Genomic DNA, 16,654 nt, shown 5'->3' on the forward strand with positions numbered 1-16,654 from the left:
TCATGTTTGGGTTAATAAGTGGCGTGTTGGTTGCATGCTTTACATTGACTTCCTGACCAAGAGTCATGGGGTCTTAGTGATGTCACTGGTTCCTAACAAATTGATATTCTACGTACTAGGTGACTGGCCCACTTAAAGGCCTGCCGGATATGTTGGAATATGTATTTTTTTTAGATGATATCGCATTCATATATTCATATGTTTCAACTACCTTTCTCATAAGAATAAGGTTTCTTTGAACAAACAAAATTATCTTGCAGGAATGTCATCACTCATCAGTTTCTTAATGTACAAGGGAATTAACTTGCCTGGCATAGACTCTTTCAATGTTCCCATTCTTTTACAGATATCTCTATAGATTTGTCATAATCATTTGCAATTCAAATGTGTTTACTTTTATGCTTAGATATAGTTTTACGGCCATCTAGGGACTGAAGTTATTTACTCTTATACTTTGGTTACACAAATAAGAAAAAAACAATGGTGTAGTAGTACATTTAATCAAATGTAGAGACTTTCAATAGATTTCTTCTATTGTAATGCACTTCTGTATCATGGATTATGGACACTTACATGGGGAAGAGAGGAAAAAAATTATTCCTTCAATATATGGACTGGTTATTGACCTATATGTAGCAGTAAGCGACAGAAGAGGATCATTCTGTTTTTATACTATTATGCTGGATAAAAGTATAGTGACACTTCAAGCATTTTCCCACCTGGCAGCTAACTGCGCATGACAGGATGTCCACTTTACTATCTGAACGTTTATATGACTTTGAAACAAGTGTGACTGCCATGTTAAAAATACCTTCCTTATAAAGTTAGAGATGAAGACTGCATGCTGTATGCTTCTCCTTTATTCTCTACCAGGCCTGTAAACTATATTGTTCCTTCCATTTTCAGTCTTTGTCATATCACAGAGGTTATTTCTACTTAATAGAATAAACAGACCACAGGCACAATAGATAGTGTACACTTGGTTGCTGACGCCCTGCTCCTTATTTGAGTGTTATGATCGCTATTGCAGCAGTGTTTATAAACTGTCCTTGTCCTGCATTGTTTTGTACTGTAAGTCACTGTTTTCATGTTTGCTCATTTGTTATGTACTTTGTAAGGCACTGCGGAGCCCTTGTGGTGCCATATAAATAATGATGATAATATTGTACAATACCAAACACAAGTCCAATCACAGATGGAACTGGAAGTACTTACAGTAAATGTTTTCCACAGATTGGAGGGGGTAAAGAAAAAAGGCTCCCCTCAACTGATACAGTATATTTTCTAGTTTTAAAAGTGGTATGTGTTGGGTTACCACATTATTTATACACATTGTAAGCATTTAAATTGAAATGATAGAAATTGGCATAAATTAGTAGTGTTCACTCTAGCTCCGGCAGCAGGCAGGGCATTGGAGATAGAGAGGCACCTCCACGCGCGCCGTGGCCATTGAAATGGGAGCATGTCTATAAGACGTGTCCCCTTTTCGTCACTCTTGGGGGCGTGCCTGGCACTTCCGCACACGCCGGGCAGCCCCCAAGCTCTGCTGAAAGGAAGAATAGATGCCGGGCGCATGCGCCCCGCGTCTATTCACCGGCAGTAACCGGGTCACCGCACATTTCCACACCCGCGGGACACTGCGACCCGCGGGTGTAGATGGCTGTTTTAGCAGGGCACTGCGCGGTAAGGGCAGGGCGCTTGGGTCCTCCAGAAGGAGGGCAGGGCGCTGCTAAAACAGCATGGCGGAAATGCTAAATTAGTATAAAATCCTGCTTTTGGAAAGGTGGATCAATGCCAAAGTAAGAACCACAAACGTCTTGGTTTCTAAAAAAAACAAAGGGGGGGAAGCAAAATCTAATTTCAACTTATTACAATTTTATTGAAACTTCAATAAAAAAAAAAACACTATTGCCTATTTTGGTTCATTTTTGTTTGAGGTTTTAGATGAAACGAAAAGATACATTTTCTGAAGATCTAAAGTCTTCTGTAAAACAAGAGGGTATAATTTGTGTGGGTAATGCATAAAAAATAAGAGTTATGGTAGACTTACATTTTAACTCTTTTTGAGGTCCATAGGGTCCACAGGAACTACCTTGGGGTATGTGGTTGGAGAGATCCAGGCACCAAACAGTCAAAGCTTTAGCTCCCAGAATACACTGGTCCTCCTCCATATATACCCCAGCCACAGGCATTGTTTGTAAACGAGCCTAAATGCTGGAGAAGGAAGTACAAAATACACTAGAAACACTCTCACATGAGGGAATCAGTGACAAGAAGGAACATATCCCAACTGAGGGCAGGTGCATCAGGGTAGGTGTTCTGTGGATCCTATGGACCTCGAAGAAAGAGTTAACAAAGGTAAGTATCATAACTCTTATTTTGTTCTTCAGGGTCCATAGGGCCCACATAAACTGCCTTCGAGATGTCCTAAAGCAGTTCCCTTAAGGGTGGGTACACTCCTGAGCAGAGAGGAGAAACTGCCGCCCAAAGGATGCATCCTGGGAGGCAAAAGTATCAAATGCATATAATTTGATGAAAGTGTGGACAGAAGACCAAGTGGCAGCCTTGCACAACTGTTCCACAAAGGCGCCATGTCTAAACGCCCACGATGGTCCCACAGACAGTCAAATGTGCTGTCACCATCAGCCTGTGTATAAACTTGAGAAATTGTCATATGCAGCCAGTGAGCCAGAGTCTGCTTGTTAGCGGGCCAGCCCGGCTTGCGAAAACCGTATAACACAAAAAGCGCATCTGATTTCCTGATGGAGTTAGTACGATCCAAGTAGATATGAAGGTCTCGAACCACATCCAGGGAAGCTTCACCTGTAGAAAGGTCTGTTCAAGGCTGGGACTACAATTTCTTCATATGAAAATCTGATACCACCTTCGGAAGGTAACCCGCCTGAGTACGGAGGACCGCTCTATTCTGATGAAAAATCAAATATGGGGAGTGACATGAAAGTGCTGCCAACTCAGACACTCTGCGAGCTAAGGAGATAGCGAGAACAAAAATTGTCTTTGCTGTTAAGCATTTGAGGTCCACTGTGTCCAAGGGCTCAAAGGGAGGAGCCTGCAGCGCCCTGAGAACCAAGGATAAATTCTACAGTGCCATCGGAGGGATAAACGGAGGTTGAAGGCGGCGAACCCTGCAAAAACATTCTAACATCTGGCAGAGGAGCAATTCTGCGCTGGAGCCAAACTGACAAATCTGAAACCTTAACTCTCAGGGTAGCCAGGCAGAGACAGAGGTCGAGTCCAGCCTGGAGAAAAGCACGAACTCGGGAGACCCTGAAAACTTTAGGATCGTACTTTCTGTGGGAACACAATTGAAAAATTGAGTGCCAAATTCTGTAATAGATGCGGGCAGAAGGCGGCTTTATTGCCCTGAGCATCATCTGAATCACAGAAGTAGAAAAACCCTTTGCCTTTAAGATGGAAGACTCGAGCCACGCCGTCAGTCAGACGAGGTAGGTCCGGATGTAGGCAAGGACCCTGCCCTAGCAAATCCGGCCGAAGTGGATTGTCTATGGATTGACAGGTTAGATCAGTGAATGAATGTTGCCTGGGCCAAGCTGGGGCTATTAGTATCACCCTGCCTCCCTCTTCCTTGAATTTTCTGAGGACCCTTGGTAGGAGGGAGATTAGAGGGAACAAGTTTGGCAACCTGAAATCCCACCTCACCACCAGAGCGTCCTCGAAGGCGGCTGAGGGGTCCCTTGTCCTGTACCCATGTCTTGGGACTTTGTGGTTGTGACATGATGCCATCAGGTCTATGTCTGGTAGTCCCCACCTGTCCACCAGGAGCTGAAAGACGTCCGGATGGAGTGCCCATTCTCCGGCGTGTATGTCCTGACGACTTAGGAAATTCGCTTCCCAGTTAAGGACTCCTGAGATGAATATTGCCGAGATTGCTGGAAGATGGCGTTCTGCCCAAACCAGACTGTTCGCCACTTCCATCATGGCTGCCGGATTTCGAGTGCTTCCCTGATGGTTGATGTAGGCCACTGTGCTCGCGTTAAACCTGTTGAGAGATTTCAGATTCAGAATAGGGCTATGAGACCTATTTGGCTTCTGAATCAAAAATACATTTGAATAATAACCCCTTCCCTGTTGGGCCAGAGGAATAAGGATTATTACTCCTGCAACCAACAGGGCACAAATAGCCTCTTGAAGGGCCTGGTACTTGACCGGGTCTGATGGGAGGAGTTGTACAAAAATACTTCTGACGGGGATGCCTCTGAAACGTGAGGGCATATCCTTGAGACCACTTCTCGAACCCAAGCATCCGTTGTTGTCTGACGCCAGGGGTAGGAAAACTGGATAAGTCTGCATCCCACTTTGAGAGCCCCCAGGAGGAGGTCCGCCCCATCGGGCTGAAGGCTTACCGTCCGGCTTGGTAGCTGCATGTCTGGTCGACCATGATTTCTTGGTCTGCGGTCTGGCCTTCCTGCGGGAATTATCTTGTCTGGAAAGGACTGTCACTTTGCCCTTCCTTGCAGGCAAAAGTTCCGAAATGATGACTGCCATCTGAGACTATCTCTAAATATAGGCAATCCTGCAGTTTGCTGCTGCCAAGGTAGTCACTTCTCCAATTCTGGACCAAACTAAATTTTCCCAGCAGAAGGTAGAGATTGAAGGGCTCTTTTAGATCCCATATCGGTCTTCCAGGATCTTAACCAAAGGGGTTCTAAATGCCACAACCGAAGTTGCCGATACTCTAGAATTCTGCGTCAATAACTGCTTCTCCCACATAATCAGCAGCTTCTTGCATTTGAGAGAGAGAGAGAGAGGACAGTTGTTCTCTGGTAGCCTGTGGCAAACTGTCTTCCAGAGCTTTTGCCCATTCCTCCATCGCCTTGGCTACCCAGGCTACGGCCATAGCCGGCCGGGTTATAGCTCCAGACAATGGACTGATTTTCAAACATGTTCAAGTTTCTCATCTGTAACATGCTTAAGTGAGGATGCAGATGAAATAGGTAATGATTGATCAAGAGCTCTACGTGTCACATTAGCATCAACAGCCGGAGGGACTTCCCACTTGGTACATACACCAAGTGAAAACTGGTACAGAGATGTTAACTTACTTGAAGCATGAAAATGTCTATCAGGAGTACTCCATCTTTCAGACATGAGGCCCATAAGCTAAAGTAATCCTTTACCACTTTCTGACGCCTAAAGACCGGAGTCTTAGATTTAGACGGGACCTCATCTAAGGATGGCTCTAACCACTCTCACCAGAGAGGGGGGCATCCACAGAAGATTGGTGGTCTTCCCCAGCCAGGAGAGACTCTGAAGAGGAACCATGTGTATCATCATCTGATGAGTTAGAATCCCTAGGCTCCGCCTGATGGGTTACTCTCTTATGCCTATGCTTAACAGTAACTGTCTATCCGCTTGCACTACTTGCTGAGCAGCGGTAGATGGTTGAACCATACTCTGATGCGACATAACCTGTAACGATACTGGATCAGAACCTCTATACACACCTTCCTATACATTCTAATATACTGCCTATACCTTCTGAGGATAACGCTAATTTGCGTACGCAGTCATACCATAAATAAAGACTTAGACGTGGAATCTGTGGTTCCAAAGCACAAGTGTTATTCAGGTAAAAGTTCAGACAGTTACAATTTAGGCACAAAAGGAAAATTCTACAGACCCAAGTACAGTATACATACGCAGGCGCTTCCGGACCCGGAGATAGGCATCAGCAAGAGACCCCTAGTCATACAGCGTTCAGCATGAAGACTGAGAACCAGCGTTCATGCACACATATTTATACCCCCCCAGAATAAACAGGACAATAGGGAAGTTTGTTGCTGATGTCATTGGTTCCCAGGGGAGAAGCATCTGTTACAGCACATTTAACAGGCTGGTTCAAATAGACTCTCCCTGCCTCTAACAGCTGGGGATCTTCCTCTTCACGCCCCCTGCAACATTCTAACAGTTGTTCATGAAATATACATTTTGTTGCTTGTAGGCTCTGCGATCTATAACTTGAGTTTGCATGATGCGACCTCCCCACCGATAACACCGGAATACTGTAAAAAGAGTACGCATCAGTACAAGACCAAACACGACTTGTTTAGCATGTATAATACCTTAGTTATCAAATACCTTTATTTCTCATCATTTAAACTAACTGAACCAACTGAAATCATACACTTTAAAGCTTATTGAACCTTATGTGTGAATATGTAATGTGTGGGTATTCAGGGTTTGATATAAGGACACTAGTTAACTTGGGGCAGATGCGTGCGCATAAAACTAATAAAACAGCGGTTTCATACAAAGTCCTATGCATTCGCTAATATGCGACTAGTTAACAGCGCAATTGTGCGTATTAATATGTGTATGAGGAAAATGCAATCGCATGGTGCTAATAGTATCATCGCCACATGTACTAAAATGTGAGTTGATCTAAAATGGCGCTTAGGCGGCCATTCGCAAAATGGCGTCTTGCGATCTCATTTTCAAGATGGCGTCTTGCGGCCAGTCGCAAGATGGCGTCGTCGCGATTAAATTTTAAACTGAACTTGTCTCAGCCAATTATTCAGCTTCGACACCTGAGACCAAGAGGATGCCCAGGATGGCTCTTGTACAGGAGCTGGTGCACTGGATTGGTAAGGTAGCTGGTGGTGGTTTGACCACATTGCATTTTTCACATACAAATTGCAATTGTGCAGATTAATCCATACCTACTTTATTATAAGCAATCCAGATAGATCTATTGGAAAACACATGCACAACTATCATTCACAGACCCTCACACCAACTGTGGTCCCACTTTTCCTCTGCTGCCACCATAATTCTTTAGTACACACAGACCCCACGCCTCCCTTCCCATGATAACCACCCATTCATAGCCCTTATACCTCCTCATCGTCTACTCCCACAGCCCAATTATGGCATTTTCCCAACGATCAAGTTCACCCCAGAATGGCAACAAAACCCCAATCCTATTCCCTCACCCTGCCGGTCCCTCCCGATCCGCATATACCTACCTACCTGAGGGTTACCTTCTGGTTCCAGCCACCCACGTGTGATTATCAGGGAAGATGGGCAACCGACTCTTCCCTGACGCAGCTGATGTGGGGGCTGCAGGCGCCTCTGCTATCGCAGCACTTGAACATCCAGGATTACATGTTTTCAGCTGTGGGTGGCTCCAAAATTTCATTAGGTCATTTATGGCAGTTAGCTGGAGGGAGCAACTTCATCGGAAGGTGGGGCGTCGTGGGTTCACTGAGGTTAGAAGGGTATCAGGCCGCACCCAAAAGGGCAGTAATCATTTTGCTAGTTTAAAATTGGCCTAGTAGGAACACTATCTTAAGGTGCATACACACGATCATATTTGTCAGATTGAACAATTTAATTAACGATTTGAACTACGAACGATTTTTGACTGCATCAAAATGAATGGAATCGTCCAAATCTGACTGCAAACACATCAGATGTCCGATATCGTTATCTGCCAAGTCGGAACGCGCATCGTTCATCTGATATGTCAGATTTTCCTTGAGAAATGAACGACTGAACAATTTTTAAAATAGTTATCTGACAGTGTGTATGCTCCATTACCTATATCCTTATCAAAGGCTACAGCTCAGCATTACCTTGGTTATAGAAGTCTCAAAGTAAAACCAAATACTCCTACTGTTTCACTTAACCCAAACAACCATCAGTTCTGGTTGTCGGACTATTTTATCCACGATATTTGACACTGTCAGATGAACAATTTTACCAACGATTTTGAATGATTTCAGACAGTATTAAAATTAATGAAATCGTCAATCTGACTGCAAAAACAGAAGATGTCAGATATCGTTATCTGACATGCAGGAACGCGCATCATTCATCGTTGCAGGCACACATGTCAGATCTTCTTTCAGATATGAACGATTTTTAAGATCATTACCGTTCATATATGACAATAAATCTGACCGTGTGTATGCACCATTAGAGCTTCGCCAACAAGTTATCAGTCTTGCATGTTCAAATTGTTTTTTAGTGTATTTAATTTGGCCAATTGGTGAGGGAGGATCTTTTAACTGAAAGCACCGTTGGCTAAGTGTATATAGTTTACATGGGAACGTTGTATACTTGTGCTTGGGTTACAAATTTATAATGTCTTATAGCTGGTCATTGACCCTGTTGTTCTATCTCTTTTTTATTTTTTTTTATTTTGTTTTTTTAAGTCTGATTAGTGTTGCATCAGAACACCTATTTGCTGGCCCTTACAGAGAGGGGTACTCTCCAAACAGCTTAGCACTTCCTCTCTGGCAAGCTGTAAACATATCTTGAATTTTAGCACCTTCTCCATTTCTCTTTGTGCCTCCAGCTGCAGGGAGGTATTCAAACCAGGAGTTGATATCTTTACTGTCATTTTGTTTTTCTTTGTCTTATTTTTAATGCTCACTCTTCAATTTTGTTCTCTGCATCTGGCAATTTTTTTCTGCTTTTATCTGCCGTATGTGATACAGAGTAATCCTAGGTCCAATAATTGTAGCCTCAGTAACTTTTTATGCACCCCTAAATTTAATTGTAAGTTGCCCTGTGGACAGTCTGTCATGAATGCCTCAATAACAACCTGCAAGATTGATTACACGTGTCAATGGTATTTACCTGTGGCCTTGCAGAACCAGCTATCCTTGGAGCAGTTTATCTTGGTGGTGGGAAAGTTTTACTATGTGTCCCAGGGTTGTAGATGAAGGAGATAGTCCCTTCATCTCAATTGAAAAGTAGTTATTAGGTCTTTAGTGACCCCAGTAGACTGATTTGGATACCATGTCTGGCAAAATCAATGCAGGGTGTTAACCATTACTTGTGTTTAGAAAGAATTTTGGAGAAATTATAAGGCAGGTCCTGGAAATAATGCCCTAGTCAGGTTTTGCGGAAGATCGGATTCTGAATGTTCCTCCCAAGGTGAAGAAACCAGACAGAGATTGAAGACACCTAAGGGTAAATTTACTAAAGTGAAAGTTTTAGAAGTGGAGATGTTGCCCATAGCAACCAATCAGATTCTGCTTAACATTTAATTAGCACCTTCTAGGGGCGTGGCTTGGCAGCCATCTCAGCAGGACGTGTTATCAGCGAGCTCCTGCTTCCGAGAACTTTTAAACACATATTGGCGTCCTCAGCATCGCTCATTTGGGGTGCTGTTTAAGTTGCTGCACCTCCACACCATCTTCAAACCCGGGTGGCCACGCTTTGTGCCTTTTGGAGACCTGGGAGAGCGGCGCCTCTGTCCGGGGCCTACCACGCCAGCGGAGGCAGCACTTCAACCCTCTGACCGTGACATCGGCTACCAGCAGGACCCAGCTCAGTCCGCTGCCGCATACGGGGCCTCTACTCACTTTTCCCCGCCATCCGCCTGCTCTCTGTGCGGTGATGCGGAGAGACCTGCGCTGCAGAACCTTTGCTCTGGCAGACCCCTCCACGAGGTGAGAGACCCTTCTGCACTTCTGCCTAACCTCAGTGGCCACCGCCCGCTTAGCCCCCTATGCAATAACATAGGGAAGTCAGCGCTACGGACTTGCTGCTTTGCCAGCTGCTGCACCTGAAGAGCGCCGCTGGCCCCCTCTAACTCCCCTTTCCCTGCCTATTGTACAGCAGAGGACTAAATCTGTCTCATTACTCTGGGGTGGGGATGCCAGCCATATTAGCTCACACGTTCCAATGTGGAGGTGATGGATGGAGGAGACAGGAGCTTATATGTATGGTGAATGAGAGCCCTGAGCGGTGATAAACCCAGAGAAGCGCTACTACATTTAAGTGTGTATTATTGTGTGTTGAAAAAATGAGCCTGTGACACCATATTGATTTAACTTTCCAAAACTCTACATTTAAACTGGACTTTTGGCTCCATAAATAATCCTCAGGCTCCCTCTACTGGCAGTTTTCTAGATACGCATTCTCATTCACCATAGATGTGCCTCACTTGTATAATATTCTGGTGCTCAGAGTTGGAGTGATAAAATCAGTATACACACCCTTGCTTGTCAGAGTTCCCAGGGTATCCCTGCTGCACTGATTGGAAAATTTGGAGGATTAAGAAGCACTCTACAGAAATTGCTCTATAGTTAAAGTAGTTGTACAGTTTAAATCCAAAGTGCTTATGGATACTGCCAGAACCCTTGGATTGTGAAGCTGAGTATTTGCCTCAAGATGAGTTCATAAATTGTTGCCCCACCCCCCCCTCTCTCATGTCGGTTGCTGGGGCCCCACGGTATATCGAATGATTTGTCCCAAGAGGTGAGATATGTACTGAAGTGAATTAATCTATTTCCCTTCACCCACAAGGTCATCGTTTAGTCTACAGAAATCTGTGATCATATTTGCCTTCATCTTCACATCTGGTTAGCAATGGAGAAGTTTGTTACGCCTAAACCACCTCGGTCACGAGGAGACCACCATAAAACAGATGGTTCACAAATGGATGCTGCAGGGCAAGACTAATCTTCAGTAGAGGGTTCTGACCCACAAGCTTCAAATCCCATTTCGTATAAAGATGTTGTAATAGCCATCAAAGAAACAATGGAACCATTATTACAACAACAGACGGATAAGTTTGCAGCAAGTATTAAAGATTTAAAGAAGCATCTAACTCAGACAAACATACAGGTGAAAATTAATGAACAACGTTTAGGTGAAATGTTCCATGATATTGCCCAACTGCAACAACATGTTGATCGGGATTCTAAGCTTAAACTTCAACTCCAAAATAGAATTGATGACCCAGAACACAGTTCCAGACGGAATTATTTACGCCTTGTGGGGCTACAGGAATCCATTAAATCTGAGATGTTGGTGAACTTTTTCAACTACTTTGCCTTCGCTGCTACAATTCACATCAACTTCAGGTCCTCTGATTGATTGTGGAACGTGTGCATCGTCTGGGTCCTACAAGGGGAGATGTAAACACACGACCTACAGCAGTCATATTCCGCTGTCTTAATTATGCCCAAAAGGAAGAATTATGGAAGGCTTTTAGGAAAAAAGATTTGGTAGATTTGGAGTCCCATCATCTTCTTCTGTTTCAGGACTTTTCGGCAGAAGTTTCTAAGGCCCGAAGAGAGTTAACGCCGATATGCTCTGCTCTCTTTAAGAACAACAGACTTTTTGCACTTCTTTTCCCGGCTAGACTGCGAATATTCTGTGAAGACGGTTTAAAGACTTTCTTACAGTTGATGATGCAAGAGGTTATCTGCGGGAGGAGTAGGCTGAGACTAAAGAAAACGTCTCAGATTCAACTATGTTGGACAAGACTGACGTAAGATCCTACCTTTATGGGCTTACTTGCTACAAAGCTTACTCTTCTATTCTTATTTATTTTGTTCTTATGTATGAACGGAAAGTATAGGGATAATGTTATGGCTTAATGAACGTGTTATGTGCCTGCTGCTTTCTACAGTCAAATTGAGAGTTTGATGTTTTACCTTCACTGTTATTTTGCACTGTGTGGGGTAGAGCTTCTCTTTACATATTGGCCAGAAACTGGAATATATTTTGATGAATGAGTCCCTCAATACAGGCGATTAAACTAGGTTAATATTTAATACAGTGTTATAGGGCTCCCGGAGACCAGAGAGGTGTATGTTATGCCTTTTTGCGACCTGAGGTATTTTCCCATGATATGGGGATGTCCCTTTAGTTCGCGATGGAAAATTTGTTGGACAGGGGTTGCTCATGAGCTCCCTCTGTCGAAGCTATCTGTTGATGTGTTTACTGTATGTTTTACCATCTTTTTGAATAGAAAGGTGGTATTTTGTTTGTTTGCTTTCCTATGTCCCTCCCTCCCCTGGTCCTGTCTGGTAGCTCTTATCCCTTGCATTGAAATCTGGTATACCTTCCGCAGCAAGTGGTTTTTGGTTATGTATTTCCTCCCGCTTATATATTTTACACTTTTCATATACTGTGTAACAGGCTTAGCTCTGCAGATGATCATGAAAATTTATCTTACTCAACATATATTCCTAGTTGCTCTTTTATGGCCTCATTGAAATTTTGTACATTCAAAGTTGGTGGAATTAATTAACCAGCTAAGAGAACGAAAATACTTACACTTTTAAACAAGTTGAATGTTGATATAGCTATGTTACAAGAGACACCTTACAGATGAGGAACATAAAAAACTGACAGTTTAAATATACAGCCTCTGCTTATGCATCTTACAAGTTGAAATCTAGAGGAACAGCCATACTGCTTAAAAACTCTGTACCTTACACTATCCATACTAAAATCTGTGATCCCAATGGGAGATTAGTGATAATAGATGTATCTTTTGGTACAAAATGTACTATACTGTGCTCATTGTATGCTCCGTTTGTTGTAGATCCTTCTTCACTACAACAGTCCGAAAACTTTATGTATATTTAGACTCTTACTGTTATACTGACGGTGGCAAAAAAACTGATTCTGCGAATGTGGTTAAAACCGGTAGCCCCCTTACTATAAGCAGTTCAAACTAATCTGCTGGAAATTCTGCATTTTGATAGACTACCGACCTTCCCTGATCTAGAAAAGGGAGTAGAGAGCTTCTTTAGCAGATGGGGAGTTTTTATTCTACATTTAAACAGCCCATTACAATCTGACATAATGATAATATTTGAAAGTACTTTGTGGTATTTGACTAGAAAACTGTCTGCCTCCTCAACGTAGGCAGATGAGTATATCTTCTCCCCACCCCCCAAAATTAAATTAAATGGATGGGTTTACTGGTTTTGCCAGAGTTTCCCTTCTTATTTTCTTTACATCTTTTAGATATTTCTAAGTATTTTATATTGGCTATGACTACAGCTAAATACTGTGGTAACTTGACTGAGTGTGTTTTACTCCTTGAATTTGCTGTGTCACATTGTACAAATTGATTTGTTTATACTGTATATATCAAACTATGTACGTAAAAATTTTGCAAAAGTTTAATAAAAAGCACTTTCTAGAAGATAACAGCTAGCATCTGATTGGTTGCTATAGGCAACACCTCCACTTCTAAAAACTCTCACTTAGGTAAATTTACTCCCTAGTGTTTTGATGAGGATCCTGCTAAACAGTTTATGGTAGATGACATGCTTGATTCCGAGTTGGGGAGTAAAGCAGATATGTGCATTGTGCACCTTGGCAAAAGCCAATATGGCACCGCAGATGGGACAGATTTCAAATGTGAAGAGTTTTAGATTTGAGAGGGGTGTGTCTTCACGGAAATATAAATTGCAGTGTAAAAATGAAGCTGGCAAGAATTTCTTTACTACAAAGCAGCCAGTATTTAACCTGTATGCAACAAAAATTAAAATAAAAATGTATTGCACCCCTTGTATTGCAGCATGGTTGGTCCAGGTGAAAAGTTACTTTGCTTTACTCCCAACTCCAAATCAGGCCCTTAGTGTGATCAGACAGGCAGGTGCTACATATTCAAAACAATGAGACCTACATTGTGCAATTTCTTTCTCCATAGTTGGTAAATATACTTTGTGATGCTTGTCCAAAACCTGAGCCAGTTGCTGATCATTTGTCCTTTTTTATAAGACAGACGTACATGGATAAATGGGGAAATTCTGTATAAATTGGACACTGTTGTCCTAAAGCACACCACTATTCTGTTCTTAGGAATGGGATTGAAATAGCCGCCAGTTCCCGACAGTGGAACTGGCGGACAGTGGATGCCCGACAGGATCAAGATCCCGACAGGGGCAGGTAAGAACCCTAAACTCCCCTGCACGCGCCCCCCCCTAACACTCACTGGTGGTGCCTAACCCTTGGAGACTAACCCTAACCTCCCCCTCAGGGGTGCCTAACCCTACCCGGCCCTCACCGCTCCCTAAACCTAACCCTCCCGGGAGGTGCCTAACCCTAAACTCCAACCCCCCCACCCCCTCCCCAAGCCTAACCTTAACCCAGCTAGACTCCCTAAAATCCTAACCCCCCCCCCTCCCCCACAGCTAACGCTAAGGACGCCGCAGACTTCCCTTCGTTTGGGATTGCGTCCTATGTGTTCTGGCACGGGATTATGGCAGGCGTCGGTATTTCGACGCCTATCATAAATTCCTAGCTGACATTCAGTTGTCGGGATTGTGAACGGCGGGACTACAACCCTGTTCTTAAATGCTTCATACTTCTAAGATGGTACATATAGTGCAGACTGGCACTTTCCTACAACCAATTTCAGCCTCAACAAGGCTGTGAAAAACTGGTTGGGATTAGTTACTGTAACTGAATGCTCTGGACAAAATACATTACCTTTTGTAGGAGATGCCTGGTTTAGTTCAGAGCTGGATAAGATCATTTAGCCAAGTTACATGTGTGAAGACCAGCCTTTTTGTTTTTACATTTTCCTACGCACAGGCACCTAGTTTGTGTGTTTTTCAGGTTGCTAGTAAAGGAAATTTCTTGTGTCTAGAGGGCTGTTCTTAACTTCTCATGAAGAACAGCATAGAGGGTAAAGAGGGTTGGGCAACAAAGAACAAATGAGCAATCCCACAGACAGTCTGCATTATGGGGAAGCTGCCCAACCCATAGCAACTGTAGTCCTGTCTGTTAATCTATCAAGATGAGTGTTTCACTTTAATTGATAATAATGAGATGTTATGGATTTGTGGCACATCTTTGTTCTCTGAACCCCATCCAGATGTTTTTTCACTACTGGTCTTCATGTAGATCGGATAAAGCATTGGTCTTTGCAGAAATAGATTCTTTGATCTTCCATGGCAGCTATTACCCTGGGTTGGTGACCCATCCTCCTAAGTGTAGACTGTAATTTTTTTCCAAAATGATTGCCCCCCCCTACCGCATATAGCTTAGCTTCTCCTCTTCCCTCTTTTCTTTGTTTCCTGTATCCTATAGCAGGGGTTCCCAAATAGACTCCAAGCTTATAGAATTTTGAGATTTTCAGAAATTCCTTTTTTTTTTTTTTTTTTTTTTAATATTTTGAGGTTTGTTCTTAATATAGACATCTGTATCATTCAGACTGCTCATTGGCAGGCCAAGGCTTGATTGCAGGTCTTGATATTAATTCTCTTAAATACTACACCCTGTATTAGCTGGCACAGGGGGAGGGAGTGTTTGATCAGTATGTTCTACACTGCAGGATAATTAACACGGGAGGTGGTTGTTGCATTGAATGAATGCACTCTCTCACGCAAGATTTTTTTCCTAGCCTTGAAAATTCACCTTCAGGCAAGCTTATCAAATTCCCAGACTACCCTTTTAACCTGGGCTTCTCTACCCGATTTACCACTACTTTACAGTTCACAAAAAAAGTTTCATGCATTTTTGTTAAGGTGCATAGACACGTAACTATTTTGTAACCAACGATTTTCTGTCAGATTTTCCCTTGAAAAAGTGAACGATTTTTTGAAGTGTAATGGTGCATACACACAGTCAGATTTGTCAGATGAACGATTTTACCAAAGATGTGAACGATTTGAATGATTTTTGACTGCATTAAAATGAATGGAATCATCCAAGTCTGACTGCAAACACATCAGATGTCAGATATAGTTATCTGACCATCGGGAACGCGCATAGTTCAAATAGTTCATCTGACAGATATGTCAGATTTACCTTCAGATATGAACATTCGTTCAGATCTGAAAAAAATCTGACTGTGTGTATGCACCATAATGAACGATTTTCACAACGATGAACGAAAAATGTTGCTTCCGAGTGCATACACACCTAAAGACTTTCTGTCCAACCAGCCAACTAGTTGATTGGTTGGAATGAAAATCTGGTAACGTATGAAAGCAAATGACAATCAGCAATTTGCTCCCAAATGCTGGAAAATGGACAAAAACTGTTTGAACAAATTGTTTAGGTCATACATTTAACAAACTTGTCTGAATGACCATGTTCATCTGTCTTTTGGCATTTAGTAGCAATTTGCTGATTATCGTTTACTCCTATAAGTTACCAGATTTTCATTCCGACCAATCAACTAGTTGGATGGTTGGACAGAAAATCTTTAGGTGTGTACCCAGCTTAATGAAAATAGTTATGTTGGAAAGTCTGAAATGGACGATAAACTACAAACGGGAGCGCACTTGAACGATTATCCTTCATCGTTATAACTCAGAAAATGAACGATTTTTTGAACGATAACGACGCCGTTAACGGCAAATCGTTCAAGAAATTGTTACTTGTGTATGCACCATTATACTTTAAACATCCACCTGACGTCCACCAGTATGGGCCATATTCAATTAGCCGCGAAAAGTCAAATGTTTTGCCTGCCGCACTTTTCGCCTACATCGCGTGTTTTGGCCGCATAAAGTTATCTGGCGCGCCCCCGCTATTCGCCGTATTCCATTCCAAAGGACGCAAAAGCTTGTCCCGACGAAACTCAGACAGGTGAAGAGTGCTGTCAAAAATGGGGAATTCAGCCTGACATCCCCCTAAAGATTCACTAACATTGGGGATCAATATAGATGTCCCCAAATTAGCCCTACTGAAGCTGTTTGGGGTACTTAAGTGCTGTCAATTGCCTCTATATAGTGTCTTTGCACAAGTGGTGAAGAATAGCTTTAAGCAGTTTTTTTTAAGAAAATAAGTGGTCCTGTCAAATTTGGGGTACTTGAAAATGGGTGCAAGCAAAAACGCACCTTCAGCAAGCACCTGCAATCAAAGAAACACCTCCCCCATACTTGCAGACCCCCCAAAA

At 42.8% G+C, this 16,654-nt stretch overlaps 1 protein-coding gene across 1 annotated transcript in view; it reads left to right on the top strand.

The window, feature by feature from the left end:
• Nucleotides 1-16,654, top strand: part of SEC11A (SEC11 homolog A, signal peptidase complex subunit) — a 71,440-nt gene that overhangs the window by 9,892 nt on the left and 44,894 nt on the right. The window lies entirely within an intron of this gene.

The sequence above is a fragment of the Taudactylus pleione genome, unplaced genomic scaffold (genome assembly GCF_031769625.1).
Source record: "Taudactylus pleione unplaced genomic scaffold, aTauple2 ptg000019l, whole genome shotgun sequence".
NCBI lineage: Eukaryota > Metazoa > Chordata > Amphibia > Anura > Myobatrachidae > Taudactylus > Taudactylus pleione.